This window comes from Coregonus lavaretus, assembly GCF_964263955.1.
Source record: "Coregonus lavaretus genome assembly, chromosome: 21".
NCBI classification, from domain to species: domain Eukaryota; kingdom Metazoa; phylum Chordata; class Actinopteri; order Salmoniformes; family Salmonidae; genus Coregonus; species Coregonus lavaretus.
In genome coordinates this window covers 21,033,253-21,052,800 of record NC_140008.1, presented here as the reverse complement: position 1 = coordinate 21,052,800, position 19,548 = coordinate 21,033,253, and positions in this window count along the sequence as shown.

Sequence of the window (19,548 nt, the reverse complement as noted above, 5' to 3'; positions counted from 1 at the left end):
CTCCTGTGCGCTCCTCTTCCCCTGTCGGAGGTGGAACAGACGCTCCCCCGCCGCTTTACCCTCAGGTGGATGATCGAAAACTGCCCTGAAGCGGCGGGAGAACTCCGCGTAGGTGATGGTGGCGGCGTCTATTCCCCTCCATTCGGCGTTGGCCCACTCCAACGCCTTGCCGGAGAGACAGGAGATGAGGGCGAAAACGCTCTCGTATCCCGAGGGCGCCGGGTGTATGGTAGCCAGGTAGAGTTCTACCTGCAGGAGGAACCCCTGGCACCCGGCTGCAGTGCCATCATACGCCCTCGGGAGCGAGAGCCGAATCCCACTGGATTCCGGTGCTGGTATGGGAGGACTGGCCGATGGTGGTGGTACGGTAGGAGGAGGTGTGGGCACTCCTCCTCTCTCCCATCGGTGCAGGGTGTTCATCAACTCTTGCATGGCTGACCCGAGTTGCTGGATCCTGGCATCCTGGCTGCTGAGCCGATCCTCCAGCGACTCGGGCGCCGCCGCTGCTCCTGCTGACTCCATGGATGGTGTGTAATTCTGTCACGATCGTCATAAACAGTGGACCAAGGCGCAGCGTGGAATGCGAACATACTTTATTTATATTCACCACACGAACAAAAACAACAAAACGATACGTGAAGTCCTTGGTAACAAACACGGAACAAGATCCCACAAACACAACTGCCCAAACGGCTGCCTAAGTATGGTTCCCAATCAGAGACAACAAGCAACAGCTGATTCACGTTGCCTCTGATTGAGAACCACCCCGGCCAACATAGAAACACATGAACTAGAAACTGAAACATATAACACAAAACATAGACACTACACACCCTGGCTCAACATAAAAGCGTCCCTAGAGCCAGGGCGTGACAATACGGGTTAATGAATGCTCCTTCGGTCTTTCAATCCTTTGTGGACGAGATCTTCCGGGACATGCATGGGCAGGGTGTAGTAGTGTACATTGACGACATCCTAGTGTATTCTGCTACACGGGCCGAGCATGTGGCACTGGTGCGCCGAGTATTGGGTAGGCTGTTGGAGCATGACTTGTATGTCAAGGCAGAGAAATGTCTGTTTTTCCAGGAGTCCATCTCCTTCTTGGGTCATCGGTTGTCCGCTTGTCCGTTCGGTGTCTCGTGTATGTTTAGTGTTTACGCGTGTGTGCGTAATCGTTCGCCTCCTTTGTTTTTGAGGCCTTTGTTTCCCTGTGCTTTATTTAGTAAAGACATTTTGGATTAAACCTCCTTGTCCTGCACTTGACTCCACCACTGCATCCACATCCGAACTCTGACATCGCGTTTTCTCCGTACTGCTGTACTGTTAGTTTCTACTTGGCTACCTGCCAAACTTTGTTTTTTACTCATAACTATTTAATCAAACTCTGTATTCAACAAGTTTACCATGGTCTTAGTTTTGTCTTCACACAACTTTTTTAATTCAACTTTTTCTCCCCGGACACTTTATCTGGACATAGAGCTGCAGGACCGCCGGCCGAAAATAAGTTAAGTAACATTACGCCTTCTCATTGCTGTCGCTGTACTCTTAATATACAGGATCACTATCACGTTAAGGTGAGGATAGCCGTGTTGCAAGCTCGGCTTCAGACGCAATCGTTAGGCAAGGGCAATTTAAGTGTAGGAAATATTGATACAGCGTCTGTGCCACCAGTAAATACAGGTAGTAGTGTTAATCTCCTTGCACAGTACCCGCAGCCGGACAACATTCTCATGGCTTCTGGAAAGAAATGCTGTATGCATGCTCAACCGGTGTCGCTCATTCAGCCGATAGAAACTTTCAACCGGTTTTCCCCACTAAGCAAAGAGTCAGAGCCTGAGCCTTCTCAGGTTTCTCCTCCACCCGTCACGGGGTCTGAGCCGCAGAAGCCTCCCACCATTAGCTCTGACATTGAAAGCCTTAGTCATTGGCGACTCCATTACCCGCAATATTATACTTAAAAAGAATCATCCAATGATCATACATTGTTTACTAGGGGGCAGGGCTACCGACGTAAAGGCTAATCGGACGATGGTGCTGGCTGAGGCTAAAACTGGCGAGTGTATAGGGTTATTGTTATCCACGTCTGCACCAACGATGTCAGGATGAAACAGAGGTCACCAAACGCAACATAACTTCAGCGTGTAACTTAGCTTGAAAGATGTGTTGGCATCGAGTAATGTGATGAGCTCTACAGCAGACTCGCACAACACAATCGCTGGTTGAAAACTGTTTTCTGCCCCTCCCAAAATATACAATTTGTAGATAACTGGAACTCTTTTTGGGCAGTGGCGACCCATCATTCAGGGCAGGTGGGTTTGAGCCCCACATTTTTAGATAAAAATAATAAAACATATAGATTATATTTTTTGCTTGCCTGTTTTGCATGTTATTTTGGCATTAATACGTGTCACATATCAGTTTGCAAACAATGTAATTTAATAAAAATAATAATCATTGAGTTAATAAAGTTGCATACAAACATGGTCTCTTTTTTGCTTTCTTGAGTAAGGCAGCTCCAAAATGTAGGTGTTTCAGCCTAGCTCAGTGGTTTCTGTGGGGATGGGCCAGCCAGCGGAAATTATGGAGCGTAGGTGTTGGTAATGTTCTCTAGTTGCGCCGTGATTAGCTCAGTGTTCTGTCACTCACCGGGACAGTAAGTCACCGCCAAGTCTAAGGGTAGAGCTCGAAAATTCAAGCCATAGAGTTACATTAGAAGTGCCCATCCAAAAAGGCTCAAGGTCACTGGCCACAGATGAAATGACGTCAAATCACGTTATATCTACAGTAGCATTGATTGGACAGATCATGTCAACATCATACTTTCAAAATCTTAGCTAGCAGTCATCATCATGAATCAAGTCGAGAATCTACTGGCAAATCCTTTGTAATCCTTGTCATATGAAGAGAAATAATGAAGAGACATCATATATAAAATGTATCAGTGCTCATCGGCCATTGGACATAAACATTACACAAGTTGGAAATCGCAAATTCAACAATGAGTGGTTTGGAAGGAATCAGTGGCTAACTGAAAGCATTGCAAAGCAATCACTAGCCTGCTATTCAGTGGAGTGGCTGTGGGGTCCCAAATATGGGATTAAGGGTCTCTTTTCCAAGTTTAAAATGATAAACATTCAACATTGGCCATGCTGTCAATGAAGAATGATTTGTGCCTCGCTCAAAACAACTGTTAACTTGACTTCAGTGAGTTCAAGACAACTTGGGAACTCTGGGAAAAAATGAGCTCTTTCTAGAGCTACGACCTGAAGATCAATGACGTCATCATGATTCAACCTTGTTTTTTTCAGAGTTCCCAGTTGTCTTGAAAGCACCATAAATCCAGAGAATGCCAGAATTTGATGACAAAATTTGCCCACGAAGGACTGCCGCGCCACCTTCCTGTTCAAGTGAGCACAGTACAACAAGGTGAGTCCAAAGTGTAGATTGCTGTTACTAGCCCATGTGCCTCACCATAATAATTTGGTCCCTTTCCCCCTCATAACTTAGCCTACTGTTCTGACTTGGTGGTGCACATGAAGCCTATAGACTGTTTTAGAGAAATGTCATCATCAAATATTGTAAGAGCTTTCATTGTCTGCTTATGTGCCCCCTTTATTTATCCTACAATTCTGACTTGGTGCACAGGGAGAACACTGTAAGAGCGGCCCATGTTATGAATTCTGTCACTGTACATTTCAAAAGTGCTAAACAAATAGTTATATTGACTACGTCCATCCTAGCTCGCTCATTGTCTTAATCAAAATTACAGATTGTCTCTTATCCCCTTATGCCATAGTTTGTACATCTCAATTGTCAGTAGAAACCACTTTTTTTTAAGCAAGTCAGCCATATCAGCTCTGTTAAAAAAAAAAGGCATTAAATGAGGCTGAATGAACTGTTTCGCTGCCAGACAAGGCTTTGCTGATAGCCAGGTGTAGCAGTGATAAGATGTTGGGACTCTGCTGTTGGGACAGCTTTATGTAGGCCCTAACAGTTTGTGGGCACCGTTTGTCACCGTTATAGTGCAATTAATGCATCGTTTAGTGTTGTGTAGTTGCTTTGCTGGCATGCATCCCACATTATTTATTTTTTGTCCCACCAAGATTTGCATGGTAAAATTGCCACTGTTTCTGGGACTCCCCCACAAACAGGACAAAGCCTGGCCTGCTGAGGAGTGACGGACTCCAAGCTGGAGGGGTGCTTTCCTCTTATCTATCAACATAGACAGGGCTATAACTCCTCTAGCTCCACAATGAGAGAGGGTGCAGGCCAGGCAGCAGGCTGTTAGACATCTGCCTGCCATCTTAGTGGAGTCTGCTACTAGTACAGTCATTGTAGTCAGTTCAACATTCCCCATTGAGACCGTGTCTGTGCCGCGATCTAGGTCGGGCAAAACTAAACATGGCGGTATTCGCTTTAGCAATTTCACTGAAATAAAGACCTCCATTCCTGTCATTATTGAAAGAGATTGTGATAATATCTCACATCTCAAAATAGGACTAATTAATGTTAGATCCCTCACTTCCAAGGCAGTCATAGTCAATTAACTAATCACTGATCATAACCTTGATGTGATTGGCCTGACTGAAACATGGCTCAAACCTGATGAATTGACTGTATTAAATGAGGCCTCTCCTGATTACACTAGTGACCATATCCCCCGCGCATCCCGCAAAGGCGGAGGTGTTGCTAACATTTACGACACCAAATTTCAATTTATGAAGAAAAAAGACTGCGTTTTCGTCTTTTGAGCTTCTAGCTATGAAATCTTTGCAGCCTACTCAATCACTTTTTATAGCTACAGTTTACAGACCTCCTGGGCCATATACAGTGTTCCTCACTGAGTTCCCTGAATTCCTATTGGACCTCGTAGTCATGGTAGATAATATTCAAATTTTTGGTGACTCAATATTCACATGGAAAAGTCCACAGACCCACTCCAAAAAGCTTTTGGAGCCATCATCGGCTCAGTGAGTTTTGTCTAACATGTTTCCGGACCTACGCATTGCCACAGTCATACCCTGGGTCTAGTTTTGTCCCGTGGAAAAAATATTGTGGACCACCATTTTATTACGCTTACAATCGCAACAAATAATCTGCTCAGACCCCAATCAAGGATTATCAAAAGCTGTGCTATAAATTCTCGAACAACCCAAAGATTTCTAGATGCCCTTCCAGACTCCCTCCACCTACCCAAGGACGTCAGAGTACAAAAATCAGTCAACCACCTAACCAAGGATCTAAACTTAACATTGTGTAATAAATACCCTAGATGCAGTCGCACCTCTAAAAACAAAAAACAGATTTCACAAGAAATTAGCTCCCTGGTATTGTCACACCCTGGCTATGGGGACTCTATATGTTGAGCCAGGGTGTGTAGATTCTATGTGTTTGTGTTTCTGTGTTTTAGTTCTATGTGTTCTATTTCTATGTTGGCTAGTGTGGTTCTCAATCAGAGGCAACGAGTGTCAGCTGTTGCTGGTTGTCTCTGATTGGGAACCATATTTAAACAGTCTGTTTTCCCATAGTGTTTGTGGGATCTTGTTTCCGTTTGGTTTGTTCCTTGTTGGTTGTGTTAAACCGTAGGACTGCACGTTTCGTTTTGTTGTTTTGTTGTTCATATTATCTCTGAAGATAATAAAGTTTAAGTATGTTTGCAACTAACGCTGCGCATTGGTCTACTCCGTCTAACGATCGTGACAGAAGATCCCACCATACCAGGACCAAGCAGCGTGTCCAGGAGCAGGCAGCCTGGACGTGGGAGCAGATCTTGGACGGGCAGGGGTCCTGGACCTGGGAGGAAATCCAGGCCGGGATGGATCGCCGTCCATGGAAGGAGACAGTAGAGGCGCGACGGAGAGAGGAGCAACGGCGTCAACAGTGTCGTCGTCGGACGGACGAGAGGCAACCCCAAAACATTTTTAGGGGGGGGCACACGGCATGGGCGACGGGGCAGCAGGAGGCAGCTACAGGGCGTAGTAGGAGGTTAGGTGAGGAGGCCACCAGGTTAAGGGGGCTATTGGCGCAGAGGGAGCAGGAGTTAGTGGTGCAGAGGGTGGAGCTATTGGAGGCGATAAGGGAGAAGGTGAGAATTGAGGCACGGCGAGAGGAACTCGGTAGGCAGCTGAGGGAGCGGAGGGTTATGACGAAACCCAGTCCCGCTCCTCACACCAAGCAAGTGGTGTGCGTCACCAGTCCGGTCCGGCCCGTTCCTGCTCCCCGCACTAAGTGGATGGTGCGCGTCGCCAGCCCGGCCCGGCCTGTTCCTGCTCCTCGCACCAAGCCTACGGTGTGCGTCGCCAGCCCGGCCCGGCCTGTTCCTGCCCCTCGCACCAAGCCTACGGTGCGCATCGCCAGCCCAGCCCGGCCTGTTCCTGCTCCCCGCACCAAGCCTACGGTGTGCTTCGCCAGCCCGGCCCGGCCTGTTCCTGCTCCTCGCACCAAGCCTCCGGTGCGCTTCGCCAGCCCAGCCCGGCCTGTTCCTGCCACTCGCACCAAGCCTACGGTGCGCGTCGCCAGCCCGGCCTGTTCCTGCTCCTCGCACCAAGCCTACGGTGCGCGTCGCCAGCCCGGCCCGGCCTATTCCTGCTCCTCGCACCAAGCCTACGGTGCGCGTCGCCAGCCCGGCCCGGCCTGTTCCTGCCACTCGCACCAAGCCTACGGTGTGTGTCGCCAGCCCAGCCCGGCCTGTTCCTGCTCCTCGCACCAAGCCTACGGTGCGCGTCATCAGCCCGGTACGGCCCGTTCCGGCTCCATGCACCAAGCCAGGGGTGCGCATCGTCAGCCCGGTCCGGCCCGTTGCTGCTCCACGCACCAAGCCAGGGGTGCGCATCGTCAGCCCGGTCCGGCCCGTTCCTGCGCCACGCACCATGCCAGGGGTGCGCATCGTCAGCCCGGTCCGGCCCGTTCCTGCTCCACGCACCAAGCCAGGGGTGCGCATCGTCAGCCCGGTACGGCCCGTTCCGGCTCCATGCACCAAGCCAGGGGTGCGCATCGTCAGCCCGGTCCGGCCCGTTCCTGCGCCACGCACCATGCCAGGGGTGCGCATCGTCAGCCCGGTCCGGCCCGTTCCTGCTCCACGCACCAAGCCAGGGGTGCGCATCGTCAGCCCGGTCCGGCCCGTTGCTGCTCCACGCACCAAGCCAGGGGTGCGCATCGTCAGCCCGGTCCGGCCCGTTCCTGCTCCACGCACCAAGCCAGGGGTGCGCGTCGTCAGACCGGCACAACCCGTGCCTGGGTCACCGGTGCCTGGTCAGGTACCGGTCAGCTGCTCCACACCGGAGCCTAAGCAATCCGCTTCTACGAGGTCCAGTCCAGCTCCAGCCAGCGGGGCCAGACCGGACCAGGGGCGCCACGGGGGGATGGTTGAAGGGTGGTGGTCAAGCCCGGAGCCGGAACCACCTCCGAGGAGGAATGCCCACCCAGCCCTCCCCTGTTTGGGTTATGTTGAGGCACGGTCGCAGTCCGCGCCTTTGGGGGGGGGGTACTGTCACACCCTGGCTCTGGGGACTCTATATGTTGAGCCAGGGTGTGTAGATTCTATGTGTTTGTGTTTCTGTGTTTTAGTTCTATGTGTTCTATTTCTATGTTGGCTAGTGTGGTTCTCAATCAGAGGCAACGAGTGTCAGCTGTTGCTGGTTGTCTCTGATTGGGAACCATATTTAAACAGTCTGTTTTCCCATAGTGTTTGTGGGATCTTGTTTCCGTTTGGTTTGTTCCTTGTTGGTTGTGTTAAACCGTAGGACTGCACGTTTCGTTTTGTTGTTTTGTTGTTCATATTATCTCTGAAGATAATAAAGTTTAAGTATGTTTGCAACTAACGCTGCGCATTGGTCTACTCCGTCTAACGATCGTGACAGGTATACAGAAAATACCCCAGCCTTGAAGGGAAATGGCACTCCACCAAAATGGAAGTCTTCCAACTAGCTTGGATAGACAGTACCGTGAAATATCGAAGAGCCCTCACTGCTGCTCGATCAGCCTACTTTTCCAACCTGATTTGAGGAGAATAAAAACAATCCAAAATGTATTTTTGATACTGCCACAAACCTAACTAGAAAGCAGGATTCCCCAAGTGATGATGGCCTTCACTTCAGCAGTGATGAATTCATGAACTTCTTCGACGAAAAGATAATGATCATTAGAAAGCAAATTATGGACACCTCTTTGAATCTGCGTATTTCTTCAAAACTCAGTTGTCCTGAGTCTACACAGAACTGCCAGGACCTAGGATCAATGGAGACACACAGGTTTTTTAATCCTGTATCTCTCGACACATTCATGAAAATATTAATGGCCTCTAAACCTATCCAGCTGCCTACTGGACCCTATTCCAACTAAACTACTGAAAGAGCTACTTCCTGTGCTTGGCCATCCTATGTTGAACATAATAAATGCTCCCTATCCTCCAACTGTGGACTAAACTCACTAAAAGTAGCAGTAATAAAGCCTCTCCTGAAAGAGCCCCAAACTATCGGCCTATATCGAATCTCCCATTCCTCTAATTTGTTTTTGAAAAAGCTGTTGCGCAGTAACTCACTGCCTTCTTGAAGACAAATAATGTATACGAAGCGCTCCAGTCTGGTTTTAGACCCCATCATAGGACTGAGACTGCACACGTGAAGGTGGTAAATTACCCTTTAATGGCGTCAGACCAAGGCTCTGTATCGGTCTTCGTGCTCCTAGACCTTAGTGCCGCTTTTGACACCATCGATCACCACATTCTTTTGGAGAAACTGGTCTACACGGACAAGTTCTTGCCTAGTCTAGATCTTATCGGTCGGAAAGATACAGTGCTATGAAAAAGTATTTGCCCCCTTTCTAATTTTCTCTACTTTTGCATATTTGTGATACTGAATGTTATCAGATCTTCAACCAAAACCTAATATTAGATAAAGGGAACATAAGTGAACAAATAACACAACAATTACATATTTATTTCATAAACAAAGTTATGTAACACCCAATTCCCCTGTGTGAAAAAGTAATTGCCCCCTTACACTCAATAACTGGTTGTGCCACCTTTAGCTGCAATGACTCCAACCAAATGCTTCCTGTAGTTATTGATCAGTCTCTCACGTCGCTGTGGAGGAATTTTGGCCCACTCTTCCATGCAGAACTGCTCTAACTCAGTGACGTGTGGGTTTTCAAGCATGAACTGCTCGTTTCAAGTCCTGCCACAACATCTCAATTGGGATTAGGTCTGGACTTTGACTAGGCCATTCCAAAACGTCCAATTTGTTGCTTTTTAGCAATTTTCATGTAGACCTGATTGTGTGTTTTGGATCATTGTCTTGCTGCATGACCCAGCTGCGCTTCAGCTTCCGCTCAAAGACGGATGGTCTGACATTCTCCTGTAGAATTCTCTGATACAGAGCAGAATTCATGGTTCCTTCTATTAAGACAAGTCGTCCAGGTCCTGAGGCAGCAAAGCATCCCCAAACCATCACACCACCACCACCATGCTTGACCTTTGGTATGATGTTCTTACTGTGGAATGCAGTGTTTGGTTTGCTTTTCAAATCAAATCAAACCAAATTTGATTGGTCACATGCGCCGAATACAACAGGTGCAGACAATACAGTGAAATGCTTACTTACAGCCCTTAACAAACAGTGCATTTATTTTTAACAAAAAAAGTAAAAATAAAACAACAACAAAAAAAGTGTTGAGAAAAAAAGAGCAGAAGTAAAATAAAATAACAGTAGGGAGGCTATATATACAGGGGGGTACCGGTGCAGAGTCAATGTGCGGGGGCACCGGCTAGTTGAGATAGTTGAAGTAATATGTACATGTGGGTAGAGTTAAAGTGACTATGCATAAATCATTAACAGAGTAGCAGCAGCGTAAAAAGGATGGGGTGGGGGGGCAGTGCAAATAGTCTGTATATCAGTATCACAAATATGCAAAAGTAGAGAACATTAGAAAGGGGGCAAATACTTTTTCATAGCACTGTATGTCTGTCTCTGTGGATGGTTTGTCCTCTGACAAATCAATGGTAAGTTTCGGTGTTCCTCAAGGTTCCGTTTAGGACCACTATTGTTTTCACTATATATTCTACCTCTTGGTGATGTCATTTGGAAACACAATGTCAACTTTCACTGCTATGCGGATAACACAGCTATACATTTCGACGAAACATGGTGAAGCCCCAAAATTGCCTACTGTGGAAGCCTGTGTTTCAGACATAAAGAAGTGGACGGTGGCAAATGTTTTACTTTTAAACTCGGACAAAACAGAGATGCTAGTTCTAGGTCCCAAGAAACAAAGAGATCTGCTGTTTGATCTGACAATTAATCTTGATGGTTGCACAGTCATCTCAAATAAAACTGTGAAGGACCTCATCGTTACTCTGGACCCTGATCTCTCTCAAGAATATTTCAAGGGCAGCTTTTTTCCATCTTCATAACATTGCAAAAATCTGAAACATTTTGTCCAGAAATGTTGCAGAGAAGCTAATCCATGCTTTTGTCACTTCTAGATTATACTACTGCAATGCTCTACTCTCCGGCTACCCGGATAAAGTGCTAAATACGGTTGCTAGAATCTTGACTATAATCAAAACATTTGATCATATTACTCCAGTGTTAGCCTCCACTGGCTTCCTGTTAAGGCTGGGGTTGATTTCAAGGTTTTACTGCTAACCTACAAAGCATTACATGGACTTGCTCCTACCTATTTCTCAGATTTGGTCCTGCCATACATACCTACACGTACGCTACGGTCACAAGACACAGACCTCCTCATTGTCCCTAGAATTTCTAAGCAAACAGCTAGAGGCAGGGCTTTCTCATATAGAGCTCAATTTTTGTGGAATGGTCTGCCTATCCATGTGAGAGACGCAGACTCTGTCTCGACCTTTAAGTCTTTACTGAAGACTCATTTCTTCAGTAGGTCCTGTGAATTAAGTGTAGTCTGGCCCAGGGGTGCGAAGGTGAATGGCAAGGCACTGGAGTGACGAACCGCCCTTGCTGTCTCTGCCTGGACGGCTCCCCTCTCCTCTGGGATTCTCTGCGTCTGACCCTATTACGGGGGCTGAGTCACTTGCTTACTAGTGCTCTCCCATGCCGTCCCTTGGAGGGGTGCCTCACGTCGTGCCAGGCTTTTTCGCTATACTCGACTTGAGTGGGTTGAGCCACTGACTTGGTCTTCCTGTCCGGTTTTGCGCCCCCTCGGGCTCGTGCGGTAGAAGAGTTCTTCGTGGGCTATACTCGGCCTTGTCTCAGGGTAGTAAGTTGGTGGTCTGTTGTTATCCCTCTAGTGTTGTGGTGGCTGTGCTTTGGCAAAGTGGGTGGGGTTATATCTTGCCTGGTTGGCCCTGTCTGGGGGTATCGTCAGACAGGGCCACAGTGCCCCTCAATCCCCCCCGTCGCAGCCTCCGGTATCTATGCTGCAATAGTCTATGTGCCGGGGGCTAGGGTCAGTCTGTCCTATCTGGTGAAATTCTACCTTGTCCCGGACCTGCTGTTTCCGACCCTCTCTCTCCCTCTCCTGCTCTCTCTCTACCGCACCTGCTGTCTTGACCTCTGAATGCTTGGCTATGAAGGAAGCTGACCTGTTGCACCCTCTACAACCACTGTGATTTTTATTTAACCCTGCTGGTCATCTTGAAGAACGATCTGCCCTTAATGGCCATGTACTCTTATAATCTCTACCCCGCACAGCCGGCACACCCCTCAGAGCCTGGTTACTCTATAGGTTTCTTCCAGGTTCCTGCCTTTCTACTGAGTTTTTCCTAGACACCATGCTTCTACATCTGCATTGCTTTTAGGCTGGGTTTCTGTTTAAGCACTTTGTGACATCTGCTGATGTAAAAAGAGCTTTATAAATACATTTGATTGAGCTAGTGAGATCCTATTGGCGCATTCTAGCATTTATTTGCATATTTCCGTTAGGGATTGCCTACTCTGTGAAGTGCACGTATGCAATAACTCAATACGCCCTTGCACTCCTTCTAAACAATGCAATTTTTTAAAACTTTGGCAAAGGCTCAAGTCTACAAAACACAGTCCACTCGGGTTTGTTACAGATTCTAGTTTTGAAACAGAAAACTGGATGGAGATCAAATGTTTCATTAACGAGAGCATTTGCAGAATGCCGGCCAAATCCATCTCGCTCATTCTTCTCCCACTGTCGGCTTCTGAGCTTCCTCTCATCACCATATTTGGTAGTGAGTGGAAACGCCATCCGCATGGTTCACATTTATACATCCGGTGAAATATCTGGCTCATTGTTCATTTGTGATGATACTCTAGCAAGCAGGAAATGCTTGGAGCTAGGAATTATTGACCAATCACGTTCATGTTGTCATGCTGTGTCACATGGTTGCTAAGCCATTCGTAACGCGTACGGTGGCTGTTTGGGATATTTCAAATGAAGAGGAACACAACGGTAGCGAACATAACACACCCACTTCAAACTCTCATTGCTTTTAGCATTTCTTAATGAGGATGTGCAAAAGCAAGGTGAAATGTGTGTTCAGCCCCCCTTCAATCAAACTCCCTCAGTTTAATGACGATGTAGAATAATGGAAGTTTGGCACGCCGACTTTCACAGTCCCCTGAAAGAAACAGATAGATAGCTACGCCCTTATTTGTAATTGCACCCAGCTGGAAGCTGACAGACGCACAAGGATGCGTTCAAGATCAACCCTGTTACATTGATAAACTGCTGAAATTAATAGGCTACAAATTCTGTATGATCGGTTTGTGATTGGTTTCAAGTGCGTGACGTCAGCCTGTGCATAGGAATCACTTTTTTTTATACAATCAATAAATCATTTAGGTCTTCTGAGCACTCTAAATCATCACAAAGTTTAATTTTATTTGCAATACCTGCCCACTGGGTATAGACGTCATTTCAAAGTCTGTTCCACGTAATTTAATTGAAATGACGTGGAAACAATGTTGATTCAACCAGTGTGTGCCCAGTGAGTGGGCTCGTTTTTAATCAATGCATTATCTTCTATTCCATGAGGGAACAGAATAGCCATACAATATCACTTTACATGCATCAGAAACACTCCGATTTATCAGTGCATTCGGAAAGTATTGAGACCCCTTGACCTTTTTCACAATTTGTTACGTTACAGCCTTATTCTAAAATGGATTAAGTTGATTTTTTCCCTCATCAATCTACAAACAATACCCCACAATGAAAAAGCAAAAACATTTTAATTTTTTTGCAAATGTATAAAAAAAGAAAACAGAAATCACATTTACATAAGTATTCAGACACTTTACTCAGTACTTTGTTGAAGCACCTTTGGCAGCGATTACAGCCTTGAGTCTTCTTGGGTATATCGCTACAACCTTGGAACATCTGTATTTGGTGAGCTTCTCCCATTCTTCTCTGCAGATCCTCTCAAGCTCTGTCAGGTTGAACAGTTATTTTCAGGTCTCTCCAGAGATGTTTGATCGGGTTCATGTCCGGGCTCTGGCTAGGCCACTCAAGGACATTCAGAGACTTGTCCCGAAGCCACTCCTGCATTGTCTTGGCTGTGCGCTTAGGGTCGTTGTCCTGTTGGAAGGTGAACCTTCACCCCAGTTTGAGGATCTCTCTGTACTTTGCTTTGTTCATCTTTCCCTCGATCCTGACTAGTCTCCCAGTCCCTGCTGCTGAAAAACATCCCCACAGCATGATGCTGCCACCACCATGCTTCACCGTAGGGATGGTGCCAGGTTTCCTCCAGACGTGACACTTGGCATTCAGGCCAAAGAGTTCAATCTTAGTTTCATCAGACCAGAGAATCTTGTTTCTCATGGTCTGGGAGTCCATTAGGTGCCTTTTGGCAAACTCCAAGCGGGCTGTCATGTGCTTTTACTGAGGAGTGGCTTCCGTCTGGCAGCTCTACCATAAACGCCTGATTGGTGGAGTGCCGCAAAGATGGTTGTCCTTCTGGAAGGTTCTCCCATCTCCACAGAGGAACTCTGGAGCTCTGTCAGAGTGACCATCGGGTTCTTCGTCACCTCCCTGACCAAGGCCCTTCTACCCCGATTGCTCAGTTTGGCCGGGCGGCCAACTCTAGGAAGAGTCTTGGTGGTTCGAAACTTCTTCCATTTAAGAATGACGGAGGCCACCATGATGGAGGCCACTTTTTTGGTACCCTTCCCCAGATCTGTGCCTCGAAACAATCCTGTCTCGGAGCTCTGCGGACATTTCCTTCTACCTCATGGCTTGGTTTTTGATCTGACATGCACTGTCAACTGTGGGACCTTGTATAGACAGGTGTGTGGCTTTCCAAATCATGTCCAATCAATAGAATTTACCACAGGTGGACTCCAATCAAGTTGTAGAAACATCTCAAGGATGATCAATGGAAACAAGATGCACCTGAGCTCAATTTCAAGACTCATAGCAAAGGGTCTGAATACTTATGTCAATGAGGTATTTATGTTGTTACTTTTTTTATAAATTTGCAAAAAATTATAAAAACCTGTTTTCGCTTTGTCATTATGCGGTATTGTGTGTAGATTGATGAGGGGAAAATATAATTGAATCCATTTTAGAATAAGGGGTCTGAATACTTTCCGAATGCACTGTATATGGACCCATAGACTTATAAACCATTAGGCCTAGTGGGTTATTGATAAATTGAATGCTGATATTTGACACCAGTCAGCTGCTGAAGAGGTCTCAGCAGTGGGCAATATGAGCAGTCTGTAAAGGCTGCATATATATGTGTATACATGTGTGTGTATATATATATATATAAATATTATGGAAGGAAATGCCTTCCCAAAATGGATTGCAAAGACATTGATTCATAGCTTAGCCCGCAACATACTGTAGCCTAAGATATGTAAAGTGCTGATGCTTGAACAATTCAAGTTCAAGTAGGCTACCATATTTTGCTGACAGATTGTCATCATCACCAAGACATTAACATTGCACATCCTCAGACAGCCATGTATGTTCAAATTTGAAGAAATGTTAAAAGGGAGACAAAATTATACTGCCGATTATTGCAAAGATTCCATCCTGTGGATTCTCTGAACATTCACCAGCCATACTTCTGTTATGAACTAGAAGTAATTGTCTCTGAAGATAAAAAAGAGAGTGGGCAATTTTGAAAAATAAACTAGTGATAGAATGACCTTAAATATATTTCTCTCCTTTTCCAATAAGACCATTTCATCTCAGCATTTGATAATGGGATTACTGGATTGCATTATGCAGCACTAGTCAAATCTGGATGTGGAGGTGCTAATTTGATTGCATAATTCTTGTTTCCTTTTTTTGCAAACCTTGCAGTCCTCCGGAAACAAATTCAGCATAATACAAGATTTACTTGTGGTCTAGGAAAGCGATGAGGTTCGTCCCTCATGCCATATCCATCCACTGCAGACCTGGGAAAAAGCTGCAGCCAACACCATTACCAGCCAAAGCTAGTCAGTTCAGAACCCATTATGATGACAAATGACAGAGCACAACTTGCCTGTCAGTGCATCTATTATTTGACACTAGTGGTTGTTTGATATCTCACAAGCTGAAAGCCTGACCCACAATCATTAGGGCTGTCAGGGTTAATCAACAGACTCGTGACTTGCCCAATTTTCTTATAAGGCCTTATTGCAGGTATGGGGTAAGTGGGTCGGGGTTAGGGGGCATATGTTGGGGCCTCTGTTTTGTCTGGATGTTCCAGACATAAGAATGAATCACTTCAACAACAAAAAAGATGCCCTGTTTCTCATGCAAAACATAATCAGTCCACAGCCCTCGCCAATACTTATTTAATATATACAGGTAGGGGGATCTGAGAGACAACAAAGTTAACATAATCAGCATTCATTGGAATCCTTCAGGCACCCACTGAAAACATCTTAAGGAACCATATACACTGAGTGTACAAAACATTAGGAACCTTCCTAATATTGAGTTGCACCCCCTTTTGCCCTCGGAACAGCCTCAGTTCTTCAGGGCATGGACTACAAGGTGTTGAAAGCATACCACAGGGATGCTGGCCCATGTTGACTCCAATGCTTCCCACACTTGTGTCAAGTTGGCTGGATGTCCTTTGGGTGGTGGACCATTCTTGATACACACAGGAAACTGTTGAGCGTGAAAAACCCAGCAGCGTTGCAGTTCTTGACACACTCAAACCGGTGCGCCTGGCACTTACTACCATACCACGTTCAAAGGCACTTACCCATTCACCCTTTGAATGGCACACATACACAATTCATGTCTCAAGGCTTACAAATTATTTAACCTGTCTCCTCCCCTTCATCTACACTGATTGAAGTGGTGACATCAATAAGGGATCATAGCTTTCACCTTATTCACCTGGTCAGTCTATGTCATGGAAAGAGCAGCTGTTCCTAATGTTTTGTACACTCAGTGTATATTCCCCCATTGCCTGGGAGTGTGTTCCCATACACATCCATACATAATAACACACAAACTGAAGGAAACTGAAAAGGGTATTTTTTTTTTTAGCAGCAAGCAAAAATTACAATGTGTCAACCGACATCCTATATATGCATATGTATGATGTTTGCTGATCAACATAACTGTTATAAACCTGTAATGTAATGAACCTGACAAAAAATCATTGCCAACAAATTGTCAACAAACTATTAACAATGACAAACTTTTAGTAAGCTGTCATCAGCAGCTATGCTCAACAAAAATCTATTTCAAATAATCATTCTTTCACTTATTGATTAATCAATTATTTAATATGTGCTTACCCATTTTTGCAATGGCAGAATTTGCTATATGGGATTGCCTCTTCAAAAACCCTTGACTTGATGAAGTTGATAGGATCCAATTCTACTTAACCATAATAAAACTCACATTCACAAAATACTGTTTCCTAATCATGGCTAAATATGTGCATGCAGAACAAAATGTGGCAAGTTTGCAGAGATGCTTTTTTTTAAATGAAGAAAAGGTCATATTAAGATGTAAAGCAGAGTTGAATTGTATCAACGCTGCTGTTATCAGATCAAAGGTACAGTACCGACGCTCTCTTTTGAATGCTTAGGAGTAAGTGAGCAAATACTTATAAGAATCCACGTCACATGTCTATTATAGGTCACTTCTATGTCATCCTGACTATAAACAAACCACTAAACATCTATCTTTACTCCAGACTCAACATAATTTCACCAACAAATGTAGTAATCTGTCTGTTCAAGGTATAAGGAATGAATGCTAGTATGTATATACATGCATCTTTTATACAACATACTATCTTTATATATATATATATAACCTCACACATCAATTAAATGAACCACTGTATAAAGTCTACAACTTAAACCAAACAACACTACTAAATTCAACATTTCAGACTATAATGGCTTTGAAGATACCCCCTCCCTGCATCACAGACATGGGGAGAATGCGTCCTTAAATGTAAAATAAACGCCCCATGTCCCTGAAGTGCCACAGTCATGCTTAATCATCTGTTTTTTAATCATAAACAATCTCACTATTTGTATTGTGTCTCTCTATTTATGCATATCCCTGAAGGCATTGCCTTTAGATACTTCCCACAAAAAAGGAAACAAATAACTACCAAAAAATGAAATACCTTTTAGATGCCCAGAGGAAGGCTGTGGACAGACAGATGATGTGATCTATTTCTTCCCCTCATTCTTAGGCAGCTTCCTCTCTCTGCGGCTGAAAGCAAATGCTTTGAGACTCTGTGGCATATTTAATTAGAAGCAAGCTGTTTGCACTATCAGTGTGAGGATCTACCTCTCCAATCTCTCATGAGTCAATCTTCCCCATCTCTGATTTTCTTTTATATTTATGCTGGAATATTTAATTGTAGACAAAAGGTTACTCTGGCTCCATTCCCTGCACAGGGGCAGAATAATCTGCTTTAAAAGGCTTGACATTTCAGGCTTTTCAAAAAAGCTGAAAAAATTATATCCCTGCTTTTGTTAATCAATGAAGTAGAACTCCCCTGAACAAAAGAATTAAATTGCTTGGTTGGTTTAATAAAAGCAACAGAAATAGCTGCTTCCTCTGGCCTTTTTGTGTGTTGGCTCACCACATGCACCCAGCACTGTAATTCCATATGATTTTGGGGCAAAACTCTAATTTCTCCACACAGTTTGCTTTTTAAATCCTATTGAAACTACCGGCCAGTGTGCCTGCCTGGTGGAGGACAGATTCATCATTAAACCTGACTTTCACTGACTGCTGCAGGTCCACTACAATTTACAATTTCTATACTGCCCATTGGAAAACATTGTAATTATGCAAATAACAGGGGCAATAATTAGGACCTTCAACATCACATTGTGTTGCTCCAGTGTGCTCCATTCCAATGGGAAGAGAGAGAACCATGTTCTATTCTATTTCAAATTGCTCACAGCAGATGTTCGGCTAAAGTTCAGTCCTATATTATAGCATTCCTTGGAGACTGACCAAGACAGGTAAGATCCATTATGTTCTTTCTATTATCAATGAGTGTCTTTTGTAATTTGAGACTTTTGCTTTATATACTGTAATGTGACTGTGTGACTATTTGGCATTACATTCCTAATGCTGTGCAATACTGCTTTTTTTGTACTGGACATTTATGTATTGGACATGCACCATACACTGGTCCATTGGATTTTAAAAAACTGATATTGAGTTAGGTGAAAAGCTTAGTCAAAAACATCAAGCAGAGTAGAAAGAAACATACTTTCTTAAAATGGTCTGTAAACAAAACAGTTTGTAAACAATAGTAACCGTTTTCAAACCAATTCATAGTATCCTGTCTTTGATAGTAATACATTGGGGAATAGGTAATGGCTGATTTGATAAACCTTGTCGATTGGCTTACTGTAGCATATACATTACCTACAATGTGTTCTGGAAAACACAGTATTTGGGCAATTCTCTTTTATTAATGCATGAGCATTGTCAGGGCCAGAGATGCTGTACCAGATAGGCAACATCTTTTACAGGACACGAAATTAGATATTAACTAGGCAAGAAGTGGTCTAGGCATAAATCATCACTAAGCTAAGGATCCTGGGACTAAACACCTCCCTCTGCAACTGGATCCTGGACTTCCTGACGGGCCGCCCCCAGGTGGTAAGGGTAGGTAACAACACATCTGCCATGCTGATCCTCAACACGGGGGCCCCTCATGGGTGCGTGCTCAGTCCCCTCCTGTACTCCCTGTTTACCCATGACTGCATGGCCAGGCATGACTCCAACACCATCATTAAGTTTGCCGACGACACAACAGTGGTAGGCCTGATCACTGACAACGATGAGACAGCCTATAGGGAAGAGGTCAGAGACCTGGCCGTGTGGTGCCAGGATAACAATCTCTCCCTCAACGTGACCAAGCCAAAGGAGATGATTGTGGACAACAGGAAAAAAAGAGGACTGAGCACGCCCCCATTCTCATCAACGGGGCTGTAGTGGAACAGGTTGAGAGCTTCAAGTTCCTTGGTGTCCACATCACCAACGAACTATCATGGTCCAAACACACCAAGACAGTCGTGAAGAGGGCACGACAAAGCCTCAGATGATCCCGCAGGTGAAGAAGCTGGAAGTGGAGGTCCTTGGCTGGCGTGGTTACACGTGGTCTGC